General features: G+C 47.2%; 1 protein-coding gene across 2 annotated transcripts in view; it reads left to right on the top strand.

Annotated features, from left to right (window-relative positions):
- Positions 1-254: 254 nt before the first annotated feature.
- The window catches only part of FER (FER tyrosine kinase), a 369,513-nt gene continuing 352,946 nt past the window's right edge, over positions 255-16,821 (top strand). For both annotated transcript variants that reach the window (XM_075325025.1, XM_075325026.1), the window contains exon 1: positions 255-324. The gene's annotated coding sequence lies outside the window, so the exon portion shown is untranslated. The remainder of the gene's footprint in view (positions 325-16,821) is intronic.

Below are 16,821 nucleotides of genomic sequence, written 5' to 3'. Positions count from 1 at the left end.
TATAGAGGAGCAGGCGCAGCGGCGCTAGTGTATGGAGGCGCAGGACGGAGGAGCAGGAAGCGCTGTCAGTGACTGGTGACTACACTACATCCCAGGCTCCCACATCCCGCAGCAGTCACATGACCTGGCCCATTCCTTCCTTTCCTCACTGGACGCTGGATGACTTCCTCCGCGAGTTCTAATTGGCTACCTCGGCTCCGGCTCCTCCCCCATCCCGTTGCTCCATTGGCTGGAGCCGTGACGTTGCGGTTCGGTGACGCGCTGCCTGTCGGGATCCGTGTTGTCGGTGCTGGCGGAGGTTCCGGGCGGTGTATTGGGCTGCAGGTACCGTAAAGCTGTGTGATAGTAGTGGAGGGAGGAGTTCCTGCAGGATGCCGGGAGGGCGGTGCCGGGAACACGGCGGTGCATGGAGCAGCTGCAGTCCGCGGCCCGGGACGGGATGCAGTGTCCTCTGCTCTGTGCCCTGCTCCTGCCATTGTGTGTGCCCGGTTCCCCCGGCATCACTGTGCTATGTGCTCCTCCGCAGGGTAACGGGCAGTGCGTGTCCTCAACGCTCCGTGTGACCAGGTGTCTGCGGCTTTACAGTGTAATCATCAGTGGCCCCTACTGACAGCAGTCACAGGCAGGGTGAGCTCAGAGCCGGGCGACATCACGACTGACGCTACGTGCCCACATCGTAGCCCTGATGCCCAGGAGGCCACTGAGCCCAGACCTCAGACTTGTTAGCCTTTATAGGTAGGTGATTACTGACTGGTTATTAAAGGAGAAATTCCAGAGACCACCACAGGCTGCGCTAATCTGTGAAAGGGTGGAAGAGACCCTCAACATGAGGTACGGACAACGGCTCCATCACTTGGGGTCTGAGAACCGGGCCCTGTGCAGCCCTGTGTGAATGGTGTTTGGCCCTGCGCACTGCTGCACCATCTGTTATGGGGTGCTGAAGACCAGTTGAGCTCTGCCATCTCCGGTGATCCGCTATTGGCTGCTGAAGACCATCTGAGCTACGTCATCTCCGGTGTACCGCTGTTGGGTGCGGTAGACCAGCCGAGCTCCGCCATCTCCGGTGATGCGCTATTGGCTGCTGAAGACCAGCAGAGCTCCGCCATCTCCGGTGATGCGCTATTGGCTGCTGAAGACCATCTGAGCTCCGTCATCTCCGGTGTTCCGCTGTTGGGTGCGGTAGACCAGCAGAGCTCCGCCATCTCCGGTGATGCGCTATTGGCTGCTGAAGACCAGCAGAGCTCCGCCATCTCCGGTGTTCCGCTGTTGGGTGCGGTAGACCAGCCGAGCTCCGCCATCTCCTCTGATCTGCTATTAGCTTAGCTCCGCCATCTCCGGTGATCTGCTATTAGCTTAGCTCCGCCATCTCTGGTGATCCTCTATTGGGTGCTGAAGAGCAACTGAGCGCCGCCATCTCTGCACTTCACAGCCCTGGTTCTCGGGTGTGTGGGGCTCAGTATTCGGGACGTTACCTATCCAATGAATAGGGATACATTTTTAAACTAAGACTATCCCTTTAAGGTGCAGTTAGGTGGATTTTTCGCTAAACAGCCTTCTTAAGAATGGATCACTCATTATTGATGCTCAGCCGGGGTAATCATGGCGCCGATCACCAGAACGCCTGTTCCTCAAGTGATTGTAAAGTTTATGCTGCCATGGAAATATTTTTGTTATTGGCAGCATATCTCCCCATCTACATGAGGATTGTGCTGCTTACAGCATGATGCTTTGTGGGGACAGTTCTCCCCATGTAGTTTTTGTTGGTCCAACAGAATAAATAAACAGCACTGGTGTGGCATGGATGGCGCTCGGTGATGACATTATTTATTATTATAGCGCCATTTATTCCATGGCGCTTTACAAGTGAAAGAGGGTATACGTACAACAATCATTAACAGTACAAAACAGACTGGTATAGGAGGAGAGAGGACCCTGCCCGCGAGGGCTCACAGTCTACAGGGAATGGGTGATGGTACAATAGGTGAGGGCAGAGCTGGTTGCGCAGTGGTGTACTGGACTGAGGGCTATTGTAGGTTGTAGGCTTGTTGGAAGAGGTGGGTCTTTAGGTTCCTCTTGAAGCTTTCCACGGTAGGGGAGAGTCTGATGTGCTGAGGTAGAGCGTTCCAGAGTATGGGGGAGGCACGGGAGAAATCTTCCTGTGGGAAGAGGAGTTGAGAGGAGTAGGGAAGGAGATCTTGTGAGGATCTGAGGTTGTGTGCAGGTAGGTACCGGGAGACTAGGTCACAGAAAGGTTGTGCATGGCTTTGTATGTCATTGTTAATGTTTTGAACATTGTCCTAAGTGCTCCAGACTATTAGGCGTCGGTTCCTCTTCTGCACAGCTTATGATGCGAGAGCATTGCAAGCGATATGCTAATGACCCTCTGCTGCGAGCGTGAGCCAAGGGTCGTGCGACTGTGATCCAATCTTGCAATCGGATCACAGCTGCAGAAAAGAGGGAAGGGAGCTCTTCAACGCTGCCTGCCTCTGCATACGTTGCACTGCGGTCTGATGTCATCCGAGTGCAGTGCGATGTTTCACACACACCCATAAACTTGTATAGGGGTGCGTGTAAGCGGAGACTCTCTGCCAAACGCTGCATGCTGCGACTAATTTCTCATGCCATAGCGGCATGAGAAATTAATCGCAGGTGGACACTGCCCCATAGTTTTGCATTGATGCGTGAGTAATCTGATGTTTTATCGGATTGCACTCGTCTGTGCAAAACGCAAGTGGCAACGAGGCCTTAGATTCACACTGGTGTTTGAATTTCTTTTTTAGGAACAAAAAAGGGAATTCATCAGGGTTTTCTGCTTTCAGGACTCTGAAATACCTAAAATAAACAGAGCAGGTTCTCGCCCCCTAGGCCCAGCTTCCTGCTGCTGCTCAGACATCGGTGTTTTGGCTGCAGCGGTGACATCACTGTTACATTGGCACAACTGCTGAGCCCTGTGATTGGCATCTGTGATGTCATCGCTGCAGCCAAAACACAGAGACCAGGGCAGCAGTGGGGGCTGACGCTTAATTTAGGGCGCTGGGGGTCCTCTTTCTGAAGTTGGGAAACACCACAGGCTTTGGTCACACGTTGCTCTTGTGCTGCCTTTTCCTGTAAGTGCATTACGGTGCAGTATAGTGCAGCAGACTAGTGCCCTGTGTAGTATATACTGACATTTACCAGCCATACGGGATAAAAGACATCCCTATATGTACCTGGGCAGGAGGACTGTTCATAGTATGTACACGCCTCTGCAGAAACTCCTGTCCTCAACCTGCTAATGACTTTACATCTCTGACTTTATGTAGCTGGACCGCTGCAGGTGTTTCAGGTATCAGCTCAGTCTGCCATAGTCTTAATCTTTCCGTTCTCAGGATGGCATTTCTGCACTTATCTTTGATCATTCTAGGCTAAGGTTCTAATGTTTAGAGGGACTTTGTCCGGTCAGAATGACTGCTCACAGTGCAGGTGGAAGGTGCATCAAGGAGTGGCGACACATCGGAGTACACCTTTCCATTGCCTTGTTTTCCCTCTCGCTCACTCCACTCTTCTCTGACGCAATAAAGCCAGAGCTGTCAATCACAGAAGAGGAGGGTGATGATTGATGGAAAACAAGCAGCAGGGAAGGTGTATTTAAATGTTTGGCCCCACCATAATGCACCGAGTAATTGGTGGGAGCGGTCATCTGCACTGACAGATTCCCTCTAATAGGATGTGTAAAATCTGCCCACGATGCGCTCAATTATGAGAAGGGCGACTGCTCACCTTAGTGGTCGGTGCGGCTTGTCTGTTGGGTGTTGTCTGTTGGTGCCCTGCCGGCTTCTGTACCACTTCTTGTAGCTAGATGGGTGTGTGACCACGTCTTTATTTTGGTATTGTAGATCATTCTGGACTGTTGTTTATTTTTTAAATGCAAAAGTCCATACTAGAAATATTGTAACCTAATTGTGGGGGCGCATGTGATGTACATGATTACAAAGGTTGAAAAAAGACCTAGGTCCATCTAGTAAAGCCTTCCTCCACCAATTCTACATTTCATCACTAAAGGAGGCTTTACACAGAGCGACATCGCTAGCAATGGCACCCGCCCCCGTCGTTTGTGCGTCACGGGCGATTTGATGCTCGTGGCGCACAATATCGTTTGAAGCTGTCATACCTACCTAGCGAAGTCGCTGTTTCCGGCGAGCCGCCTCCTTTCTAAGGGGGCGGTTCGTGCGGCGTCACAGCGGCATCACTAAGCAGCCGCCCAATAGAAGCGGAGGGGCGGAGATGAGCGGCCGTAACATCCCGCCCACCTCCTTCCTTCCTCGTTGCCAGCAGCTGCAGGTATGCTGTAGTTCGTTGTTCGCGGGGTGTCACATGCAAATGCAAAATGCAGATGTGTGCTGCCTCGGGAACGACTAACAACCTGCGTCATCAACAATCAACGATTTTTTTGAAAACGAATGACTTGTCAACGATGGACAATTTGGTGAGTATTTTCCATCGTTAACACTCGCTCGTTGGTGTCACACGCAACAACGTCGCTAACGATGCCAGATGTGCGTCACGGAATCCGTGACCCCGGCGATATATCGTTAGGGCCTTATGTCATTTATAACAGACAATGTTGTGTGTACTGAGGAAATCATCCAGCCCTTTTTTTTTTTTTTTTTTTAAAGCTGTTAAAGTATCTGCCATTAATACCTCTTGTGGTTGGTCATCCCATAGTCTGGCTTCTCTAACTGTAAAGAACCCTTTCCTATTTAGCTGCCAGAATCGCTTTTCTTCTACTCTCAATGAATGCCCCTTGGCCCTTAAGGCCCAGTCGCACACAACGACTTACCAGCGATCCTGACAACGATACGTCCTGATAAGGATCGCTGGTAAGTTGCAGGTGAGATGTCACACAGTCAGGCCTTACCAACGACACCGTAACGATTCAGGTCGCAGTAGCGACCTGCATAATGATCTCGGCAGTCATTGGGACCCTGTCACACAGTGTCAAACACAGGGATGCCTCCTGCCCAGCAGGACATCACCTTTAAAAACAATGGTCCGGACCATTCTGCAACGACTAGCGATCTCACAGCAAGGGCCTGATCGCTGGTAGGTGTCACACATAACGAGATCGCTGGCGAGATCATTGCTACATCACATAAACTGTGACTCAGCAACGATCTCATTAGCGATCTTGTTATGTGTGACGGGGCCTTTAGTATTGTCTTTGGAAGAAATAAGTCATGTTCCAGTCCTTTATATTGACCACACATGTATTTATACATATAAATGTGATCTCCTCTGAGACGTCTTTTTTCTAAGCTAAACATATGTAACTTTTTCAACCTGTCATCATACGGGCGGCCTCCATTCCTTGTAGTAGTCTAGATAGCCGCCTTTGAACTGACTCTAACTTCTGAATGTCCTTTTTAAAATGTGGAGCCCAAAACTGGATCCCGTATTCCAGATGTGGCCTTACAAGTGATTTATAGAGGGGCAACAATACGTTGGGATCCCGGGATCTAATCTCTTTTTGTACACTCTAAAATCTTGTTTGCTTTTCCTGCTGCTCCGCTTATTTGATATATGTAGCACCAGAATAAATGGTAATAAGAAGCATGCTTGTTCTGGCTATGTGATGAGATAATAGTACGTCAGGAGGGAGCTGTGCCCTGACTCGGCTCATTGTAAGGCATTCCTCACATAACTCGTGCAGCCTGTGTGCGGACCCTTCTGGACATTACACATTATACTTGCAGATTATCTGATCTTTGTGCCTTTATTAGAAATCTTTTTCATTCCATTTGTCCTGTATGTTGTGACGTCCCTCGCTCTGGTGGATTCCCAGCACTTGCCATCACGCAGTGCTATATCTCCAGCTACACAGCGCGGTGCTCCCGAGCTGCAGCCAAGAAGGGGACAACTGGAAACCCTGCGCCTCGTACATCTCACTACAGTATTTGTGTTCCCCATCTTACGCCTCTAGGATGGTGTGAGGCTGGACTCTTAAGGCCCTGTCACACACAGAGATAAATCTGCGGCAGATCTGTGGTTGCAGTGAAATTGTGGACAATCAGTGCCAGGTTTGTGGCTGTGTACAAATGGAACAATATGTCCATGATTTCACTGCAACCACAGATCTGCCAAAGATTTATCTCTGTGTGTGACGGGGCCTTTAGGCTATGTGCCCACGGGAGATTAAACCTGCGGATTTATCTGCTGAAAATCTGCGGAATTTCTGGATTTTTCAGATAAATCCGCAGGTGTCAGCATGTACAGACACTCCCCATGTTATGCTATGGGACATGGGGAGTGCTGTGTCCATGCTGCGGATAAGTGCGGCTGCGGAACATGCTTCGTATTACCCGCAGCTGCACGTAATTGCAAGTCAATTATTTCTGCGGAATTGCCTGTGAAAATCCCGGCCCTCCACTATGGAGATAAAGGCCGGGACTTCCGCAGGTAAGCCGCACGAATGCCCGCAGCTAAAAATTGCTGCGGATTCCCGCCAGCAGCTGCGGGAAACCTGCAGTTGTACCCGCGGATATATCCGCAGGTACAAACTCCCGTGGGCACATAGCCTTAGAAATGAAGGATCACTGTACTAATTTAGCATAGCTGTCTTTCATCATTTTCATGTATAGATGGGGGGTCAGGCGTGCAGCACTGCAGGGAACATTTTGAAGCCTCAGCACCTTTACCCCCTTTTTTTTTTCTTCTCAGGATTGGTGGTGGTTAAGGCCACGTGCACACATGGAGTATTTGAGTTTTTTACCTCGGTATTTGTAGTCAAAACCAGGAGTGGGTGATAAATACAGGAGTGTCGCCCGTGTTTCTATTCTACTTTTCCTTTGATTGTTCCACTCCTGGTTTTGGCTACAAATACTGAGGTAAAAAACTCACCAAATACTCAGTGTGCACAGGGCCTAGTAGTTGAACAGCTGTCATTAATATGAAGCCATATCCCAGCCTTCACTTTATGGTTGTCAAAAAGAGAAACTGAACTCCAAATTGCAGTTGTGAACATAGCCTAAAGGCCTCCAATGCATTGTAACAGGTGTCAGCCTAAATATCTCTCCGGACTCCCTCATATAGAGGTGCACTCAGCCGAGCGACTCCAGGGAATGCGTAAGATCCTTCTCCACTCAGATCTGTTTTAGGACAGTTGGATGGTCCCCATTCACACTTGACTATTGGTCAATATAGACTCACTTGGCCGACTTTAGTCTAATGTGGGTTGTGCACCCCTGCATTAGGTAAACTTCTCCACAACAGTATCGCAGACCTGCCTGTTGTGTTCCTTGGTCTTCATGATGCTCTCTGTGCTTTAAACAGAACAGTGAGACTATCACAGAGCAGGTGCATCTATTCGGAGACTTGATTACACACAAGTGGCTTATATTTATCATCATCAGTCATTGAGGACAACATTGGATCATTCAGAGATCCTCAATGAACTTCTGGAGTGAGTTTGCTGCACTGAAAGTAAAGGGGACAAATAATTTACACGTCCCAATTTTCAGTTGTTTATTTTTTTTAAAAAGTTTAAAAAAAGCAATACATTTTGTTCAACTTCACAATTGTGTCCCACTTGTTGGTGAGTCTTCACCATAACATTAACATTTTTATCTTTATATTTGAAGCCTGAAATGTGGGAAAAGGTTAAAAAATTCAAGGGGGCTGAATACTTTCTCAAGGCACTGTATATAAGCTTTTGCAGTTTCATCTCCCATAATGAAGCTAATAAAATCTACAAAGTAGTTCACTGAAGAGCCTTCTGGATCTTCACTTCTGGTTGGAACAAATAAGAGATTGAATGAGAAAAAAATGCTATTTAGTTAGTAAATCGCCCGTTTATCACTCATGCTATAGGAGGTATCACTAAGGCTACTTTCACACATCCGGCTTGAGCTCTGCGGCTCAATCCGGCTGTGCAAGCTATGCAACGGATGCGGTGAAAACACCGCATCCTTTGCAGCCAGTCCGGTTTTTGCCGCTTGCCGCAGGCTACTGAGCATGCACAGTGGCAAAAACCGCATGCGGCGGCCGGATGCGGTTATTGCCGCATCGCGCCGCATCCGGCCGCCATAGGCATGCATTGAAAAATGCGCCGCATCGGCCGAATGCGGCACGATGCGTTTTTTTTTTGCCGCACGAAAAAACGTGCCAGGCAACGTTCCATCCGGCCGCCGCATCGGCTAAATCTGCCGCATGCGGCAAAAACCGGATGGAACGCAAGGCCATGCGGCACAATGCGGCACTAATTAAAGTCTATGCAGGAAAATCGCAACCGGCAGCAAAAAAAAACGGTTGCGATTTTCCTGCAAAGTGCCGGATTGTGCCGCATAGCAAAAACCGGAGGTGTGAAAGCAGCCTAAGGCTCTGTTCATATGTTCAGTATTTGGTGAGTTATTACCTCAGTATTTGTAGCTAAAACCAGGAGTGGAACAATCAGAGGAAAAGTAGAATAGAAACACGTCACCACTTCTGTATTTTGTACCTATTCCTGGTTTTGGCTACAAATACTGAGGTAAAAGCTCACCAAATACTCACTGTGGGCTAATAGGTGGTGAGTAGCCAGGTTTTGTCCATACTGGCCTAATTCATTGGTGTGTGCTGATCCCCGGTAGGATCTAGAGCCGACCCGCATCTTGTGTAATGAGTGGAGTTTCTCAGACCTTATTCACATACGAAAACTATATTCTGCATGGAGTTTTGATGCTGATATGAGACTGTCTGCTGCGCAGAAGATCCTGGCTTCACTCCAGTGAGTGTGACTGCTGGAGTGGTTATACTGGGCAGGTTTAGGTGAGTCATATGACTTGGTGATACAAGTGTAGACCCAGCCCGCTCGCCTCGCGTCAGTGTAATTACCACCAGTCATGAAGACATCAGGAGCCTTGTTCTTGGCCTGAGACCTGTAACCAGGATTAAGCACGTGGTAATCATAGACACTGACGCTGGTGATGGCCTCTCGCTCTGCAGAAGGCATCAGCAAGAAATAACGTGTATCATCTGAGAGGTGGATGAGAAAGAGGAGGCATTTCAGTTTTCCATTGGAAAAGCCTCCTCCTGAGAAAAATCTCTAAGACTAAGGATTGTGTTATATACAACATTTACTTTATGGACAGCAGAACGGCCCTGAGCTATCTGAGAATGAACAGCCTGGCTTCAGAATGGCAGCAGAGAAATGTGTAAAGCCCGGTGCTCATATACAATGTGCTGCTTTGTTTTGGATGTGGGAATCAAAAATCTGTAGCACACTTTTTCTGTTTCAGCACATTATTGTTTGTAACCGCGTCCTTGGATCGAAGGCTGCATTCACATGTTGCGGCCAAGTTGCTTTTTGGATTTTGGTAGAACCATAACATTTTGCTATGATTTTGATGCATTGTGTAATCTCAGCCTCAAGATAGTGTAAGGCTGCTTTCACACATCCGGTTTTTCCTGTGCGGCACAATCCGGCGCTTTGCAGAAAAAGCGCAACCGTTTTTTTTTGCCGCCGGTTGCATTTTTTTTCGCATAGACTTACTTTAGTGACATATTGTGCCGCATGGGCTTGCGTTCTGTCCGTTTTTTGCCGCATGCGGCAGATTTAGCTGATCGGCGGCCGGATGGAACGTTGCCTGGCACGTTTTTTTGTCCGGCAAAAAAAAACGCATCGGTCCGCATCCGGCCGATGCGGCGCGATTTGCAATGCATGCCTATGGACGCCGCACATGCGGCGTCCTGCGGCAAACACCGCATCCGGCCGCCACATGCGGTTTTTTCCACTGCGCATGCTCAGTATCCCGCCGCAAGCGGCAAAAACCGGTCGGGCCACATGTCAAAAACTTATGCAAAGGATGCGGTTTTGTCGCCGCATCCGTTGCATAGGTTTTAGAGCCGGATTGGCCGGCTCTGCTAAAGCCGGAGGTGTGAAAGCAGCCTTAGTAAGTTGATCACTTCTTGTTTAAAGGTAAGCAACCACCAGGATTTTCCTATATAACCTAAAGCCAGGGCTATACTGGCACTCTGTCAGCTCGGATGTTTAGGTTTTGAAATCCAAGAAAGTAAGGTTTATAGAATCATCAACTTCTTGAGTGACATCAGCTGAGGATCAGATAATATTTGGGGGGGTATTTTTAATTATCCCCTCCCCCTGTTAGATTTAGCATACATATTATACAATCGATTTAATAATTGACTTGCAGGACCTGTGCTGAGGTCATACCAATGTGACCAGAAGGGGCGAGGCCTCAGCCAACAGCTAATATCAGGAAGCAACATTTTTCTATTAGCGGAGGCCCCCCCTTCTGGTCACATGGGTATAACCTCAGCACAGGTCCTGCAAGTCAAATATTAAATCGATTGTATAATATGTATGCTAAATTTAACAGGGGGAGGGGATAATTAAAAATACCCCCCCAAATATTATCTGATCCTCAGCTGCTGTCACTCAAGAAGCTGCTGATTTTGTTAACTTTAGGTTTTGAAATCCAAGAAAGTAGATATCTGAGCTGACCAGTACAGGTATGTAGAGAATCAGCCTGATACTGCCAGTATAGCACTGGCTTTAGCTTGCATACAAAAATCCTGGTGATTGGTTCCCTTTAAAGGGAAGCTGTCAGAGTGTTCACTTCTCCATCTAAGACCAGCATGCTTAGGCGGGGCCACACGGGGCACTAGTGCGATGCTCACATGACACTCGGCTCGCGCTGGCAGCACAGCAGGAGCAGTGTGTCATGCTAGTATCCTTGCGACTGAGGTCCGACCTTGCGAGCGGACCTCAGCTGCGGGGGGTGGGCCGGCATTGAGGAGGGGAGGTCCAGCGCTGCAGAGGAGCGGGCAGGCACGGAGGAGGGGAGGGAGGGATTTCTCTCCCTCTCTCCTGCATAGCCGGCTTTTGCGATACTCGCTCTGCACGCAGGGTACACTGGTGTAATGCGAGTGCAGTGCGATTTTTCTCTCGCCCCATTCACTTGAATGTGTGCGACAGAAAAGAGTCTCGCATTACTATCCAGCATGCTGCGATTGTTTTCTCGGTCCGATTAGGGCTGAAAAAATAATCGCTCATGTGTGCTGACACACAGGCTAGAATTGGTCCGAGGGGAATGCGATGTTTTATCACACTCCACTCGCACCGATTTTCTCGCCGTGTGGCTTAGGCCTTAAGGCAAGAATCCTGATTCTAGCGATGTCACTTACTGAGCTGCTTGATGTCATGTTGATAAAGTCTGTTTTATCTGCTGCAAATCTAACAGTCCTCTGAATGCTGACAGCGCTCAGCATTCAGAGGACTGTTAGATCGGTAGCAGATAAAACATATAACCCTGCCCAAACAAATGATTGGCTTACTTTCTGCCTATGTACATTATAAATAGCTTCCAATTGTTGTTGTGGGCAGGGTTATACAAAGTCATGAATATGCTGGACTACTTGGCAGCAGGTTTACGAGGGAGGGAGGAGCCTAATGTGTATGGGGGGGGCTTTAGGCCGAAATAATTATCAGAGTACTAAAATGCTTAAACGGGCAATTTTTTAAAATATCAACATGCATTTGTAAATGGACTCTACTGCATAGCCCCAGTGATGGGCGGACCCAGACTGTAAAAGTTCGGATCCTCGCAGTGCCGAATCTGGGCCCGGAATTCTGGGTGTTGAAAAATGAAGAAAATAAGAATGAAGCAGACGCTTCATACTTAACGAGGCTCTAGTGCGGCTGTGCACTGCTCCTGCGCGTCTGTAAACTGCTCCCATGCCCTCTCCTTCACTGGCTATCCTGCAGTCAGACGCGCCCCCAGCCCGGCTACACGCTGCAGCCCCCAGCCAGCACTTCTCTTGGCTGTGTTTCAAAATAGGAGGAACCACATGCAACTTTTTTTCATTTAATTATTTAAATAAATAATTTTAAAAAACTGCATGCTGTCTCCCCCCCCCCCCCCTTCAATTTTGATACCCAGCCAAGATGAAGCCTGGGGGCTGGTATTCTCAGGCTGGAGAGACCATGGTTAATTGGAGCCCCTCCACCAGCCTAAAAATAGCAGCCTGCAGCCGCCCCGAAATTGTCGCTTTGCGTGGCTTTTACCGATGCCCTTGGTTGTTAGTAATAGGGGTTAATGACAGCGCACAACTGTCAAGCCCAGAATTAGTGATGGGTAGGGGTCTATGAGACCTCCATCACTAATCCTATAAGTAAAAAGAAATAAACACAAACATAGAGAAAAATCCTTTATTTGAAATAAAATACAGCACCCTCTTTCCCCTCTTTATTAACCCCTAAAGAACCCTTGAAGTTCAGCATGTTTTCAGTCTCTCCAGGCTCAGATGTAGCAGAGCCAGGACTGTCGTGGGACGTTGTGTGGATTGCGGCGGAACTTCAAGGGTCTTTTTGGGGGTTAATAAAGAGAGTGACGTATTTTATTTAAAATAATTGCAGTTTGATGCTCCTTCCTGTCTGAGCTTTCCACTGTGTTTTGAAAGGTAGTTCTCGATGGGTGCACTCAGTTGATATTGCACAACAAACTGTGTGGTCTATTTTTTTTCCTATTAGCCATGATGAAAATGAAAAACATGGGGCTAGAACATTTGTGGTAAAAAATGTAATTATTCTTTTTCACCACCCAACGGTATAAAATTCTGTTAGGCACCTGTGGTGTCAACATGCCCTCTGCACCGCTAGATGAATTAATTGAGGTATCTAGTTTGTAGAACGGGGTCACTTAAGGGGGTCTATGCTTTTCTAGCATATGAGGGGCTGTGCCAATGTGATATGGCACCCTCAAGCCATAACAGCAAAATCTGCACTGCAATGTGGTGCCACTTCTTTTCTGAGCTTCTGTGCCTCAAAAGTAGTTTTCAACCACATATGGGGTATTGGCGAACTCAGGAGAAATTGCCCAACAAAATGTATCATTTGTACAAAAGCAACATTTTTGAAAAAAGATGTATTTTTTTTTTCATTTTTATGGCTCAATGGGATAACATTTTGTGAAGCACCTGTGGCTTCAAGGTGCTCATGACGACTCTAAATTGAATTTTTTGCAGAGTTTAGGTTCCAAAACAGGGTCACATGGTGGGGTTTCCACTGTTTAGTGGCATGGCATCCACTATTTTAGCCAATTGTAAGTTTTAAAAGTCAAATGGCACTCCTTTTCTTTGGAGCCCTACTGTGCGAACAAGCAGTAGTGTTCCATCACATATGGGGTGTCAGCGTAATCAGGAGAAATTGCACAACAAATTGTATGGTGCTTTTTCTCCTGTTACCCTTTTGAAAATGCAATATTTGAGGCTAAAACAATATTTTTGTGGGGAAAAAGTAAGTTTCATTTTTTCCTTCCACATAATTCCTGCAAAGCACCTAAAGAATGAATGAACTTTTTTTTATGTGGTTTTTGAATATTTTGAGAGTACGTTTTTCAAATGTTGTCACTTTTGGGTATTTTCTGTCTCAAAAGCACTTCAAATTTGATGAGGTTCCTAAATATAATGGCTTTGAAAATTTTGGGGAAAAATGAGAGATTGCTTTTAACTCTTCTAACTTCCTAACAAAAAAAAAATGCTTAAAAAACGTTTCTGATATAAAGCAGACATGTGGGAAATGTTATTTATTAAAGAAGTGGTTCACCCATAATCCTTTTTGGCCAGAACGATATTATGTTGAGAATCAAGGTTTCTCTGGATTACCTTGTGCTGCCAATAGTGCCTGTGATCAGAGCTGTTGCGGACCGCCTTTCCCCATTGCATGACCCCCCCGCCGTGCTCCGTGACCTTGGTGATCTGGTGATATCACACCAACTTCCTGCTCACCTCACATCGCCGCGTCCAGCCCCAGTCTCCGTGAGTCATTGGGCCGTGGGCAGCGTGTCCCCGCTCATCATAGCCCTGTAGTGCTTCTGCTTGCGGCACTCTGCAGTGAAGGAGGAGGGAGCAGGGAGATGCTGCGCTGTGACGCTGGGCTGTGCTGAGTGGTGAAACTCCACCCACAGCCCATTGACTCATAGACTGAGGCCGGCCATAATGATGTGAGGTCAGCAAGAAGTTGACATGACCTCACTGGATCTTCGAGGGCATGGAGAAGAGCGAGCCGCAGTAGCGCTGCTCACAGGCACTATTGGTAACACAAGGAATTTGAGAGAAACCTTGTTTCTCAACATTATATCGCTGTGGCCAATGATGAATATGGGTGAACCACTTCTTTAACTATTTTGGGTAACATACTGTAACTCTATGGTTTAAGGGTATAAAATGTAAAGTTTGAAACGTGTATAATTTTAAAAAAATATATAATTTCTTTTAACGTATATTTACCACTAAGATGACGTGCAATGTGTCGCGAAAAAACTGTCTCTGAACCACTGGGATCCTTTGAATCGTTCCAGAGTTATTACTTCATAAACAGTGATGAGCGAATAGTAACTATTGGTGTTCGGATAATGCTTACCAAATACCGTGTACTATTCCAGTATTCATCACAACAAGAAAAATGCTCCAGTTTCCCATTAACTTGCATTAGATTCGTTAGTCGTGAGGAGTAGTACTTTGGGATTCATTACAAATAATCCGAACATGAATAGTTACTATTCACCCATCACTACTCCTAAACTGACACTGGTCAGAACAGTAAAATTTGGTCTGATCAGGAAGGTGGAAACAAGCCAACATTATAGTGCATCACATCACAACAACACGCGTGTCTTCAAGGGGGAACGCCGGCAGTATGTCCTTCTTTTTGCATCTGTGTGTAATGGTCCATGATCCAGACTTGAAATTGCCAGCCTCATGGGTGTATATGAGGCTTCCATGTTTGGGCAGGAGACTCACATCCAGTCAATGCATCCCCATCCGTTCTCGGACTGAAACACATGGATGTGTGAATCCAGTCTTAGATGCAGAATCCCTCCTTAGGCCCTGTGCGCACTGGAAAATGGTATTTTCTCAAGAAAATTCCGCAGGTATTCAAAGATTACCGCGGCAAACCGCACCTGAAAACCGCATGCGGTTTGCTGCGGTTTTACTGCAGTATGGTTCGCGGTATTGCCGCGGTTTTCCCGCGTGCGGGTTGGTATGTGCTTTATTGCATTCAATGCAATAAAGCACATTGAGAAAAAAAAAAAAAGTCATTTCATTCTGAGATAGAGAAATAGACAGAAGAATAGATAGAAGAATAGACAGACAGAGGGATAGATAGATAGAAGAATAGATAGAGGGATAGATAGAGGGATAGATAGATAGAGTCCCTGTGAGCACACTCTGCATTTGTCACGGTCGGCAGTGAGTTTACATTACCGGCCGTGGGAAATGCCCTGGAATTACCTCTCTGCTGTCTCGCTGCGAGGCTGCATTCAGCAGTGTCTGTGTCAGTCGTGGCTGGATGCAAGCCTCGCAGGACGCCAGAGCTGTGGATTACGTCGGAGCTTTGTTTCGGGAGGGGTTAATAAAAAGGTGAACGAGGCTTGTTTGTGTTTTATTTAAAATAAAGGATTTTTCAGTGTTTTTTCACTTTACTTACAGTTTGGTCATGTCAGCTGTCTCATAGACGCTGCCATGATCAAGCCTGGAGTTAATGGTGGTGATCCGCCACCATTAACTCCTTGTATTACCCTGACTGCCACTGCTACACGGCTGCAGGAAGAGCCGGGGACACTCCGGTAGTGCCGCATAATGCGGGGGACATTAACCCTGCCCCTTTTCCCTCCCCAGCCTGAGAATACCGGGCCGCCGCTGTGTGCTTATCTCGGCTGGACGGTAAGTATACAGCGGAGCCCACGTGTTTTGTTTTCTATATTTCCGTTTGCTTTCTATGTGTGTTCTATGTCTGTGTGTGTTTTACTCTCTGCTCCGCTTCTTTTCCTGTAATGACATCACTTCCCTGCAAAACCGCAGGCAAGCGATGTACATTACCGGAGGTAAACCGCGAAATACCGCAGGGAATAATGCAGGAAAACGCAGTGAACCGCACAGAATTTGCTGCCTGCGTTATTCCCTGCGGGATTTTATGATTACATTGGAGTCAATGGAGTGAAATCCCGCAGCGATGTGCGGAAAATAATTGACATTCATTTGTTTTTGCTGCGGGAATCCCGCAGCAAAACATGCAGCTGTCAAAATCCGCCTAGTGCACACAGGATTTTTTTTTTCCCATAGGTTTTGCTGGTGATTCACTGCAGAGATGTTATGAACATTTTCTGCAGCGAAACATGCAGCAAATTCGCAGCAAATCCGCGGCAAAATCCGGTAAGTGCGCACATAGCCTTACAGAATTCTCCATTGTTTCACTACTTTAACACATCAGTTTTCTGCATTCAGGCACAATCCTTTTTTTTCCTGATCCAAAGGATCTGGCCAAAAAATGTCAAACCTTATCCACCGGATCCGGTTTTTAACGGATCCGTTATGCCGGATGCGTAAAAAAAACGGATCAGTTGGATCGGTTTTGCATCCGTTTTTGTATCCGTTTTGTCCGTTTTTTTGATGGATCAGTTTTTTTAATTAATTTGGTGCATGCGCAGTTTACAAAAACTGATCCGGCAGCCGCATCCATTTTTTACCGCATTGTGCCGGATCCGGCGTCCATAGGCTTTCATTGTAAAACACGCCGTATCGCGCCGGACAAAAAAACGTTGCAAGACACGTTGCCTCCGGCCGCCGCTTTAATTAATTTTGCCGCATCCGGAAAAAAACGGATGCAACGCAAAGCCATCAGGTACAATCCGGTAACAATGCAAATCTATGGGGATAAAACGGATGCGGTACCGGATCCGTTTAACCCGTGTTTTTTGCGGATTGTACCTGATGGAAAAAAAACTGATGTGTGAAAGTAGCCTTATTGGAAGTGAATGTTTTATTAGTAGCTATAATTTGTGACGC

The sequence above is a fragment of the Anomaloglossus baeobatrachus genome, chromosome 1 (assembly GCF_048569485.1).
Source record: "Anomaloglossus baeobatrachus isolate aAnoBae1 chromosome 1, aAnoBae1.hap1, whole genome shotgun sequence".
NCBI classification, from domain to species: Eukaryota; Metazoa; Chordata; class Amphibia; order Anura; family Aromobatidae; genus Anomaloglossus; species Anomaloglossus baeobatrachus.
The sequence above is the reverse complement of the archived record's forward strand: the minus strand, read 5'-3'. Positions and strand labels throughout refer to the sequence as shown.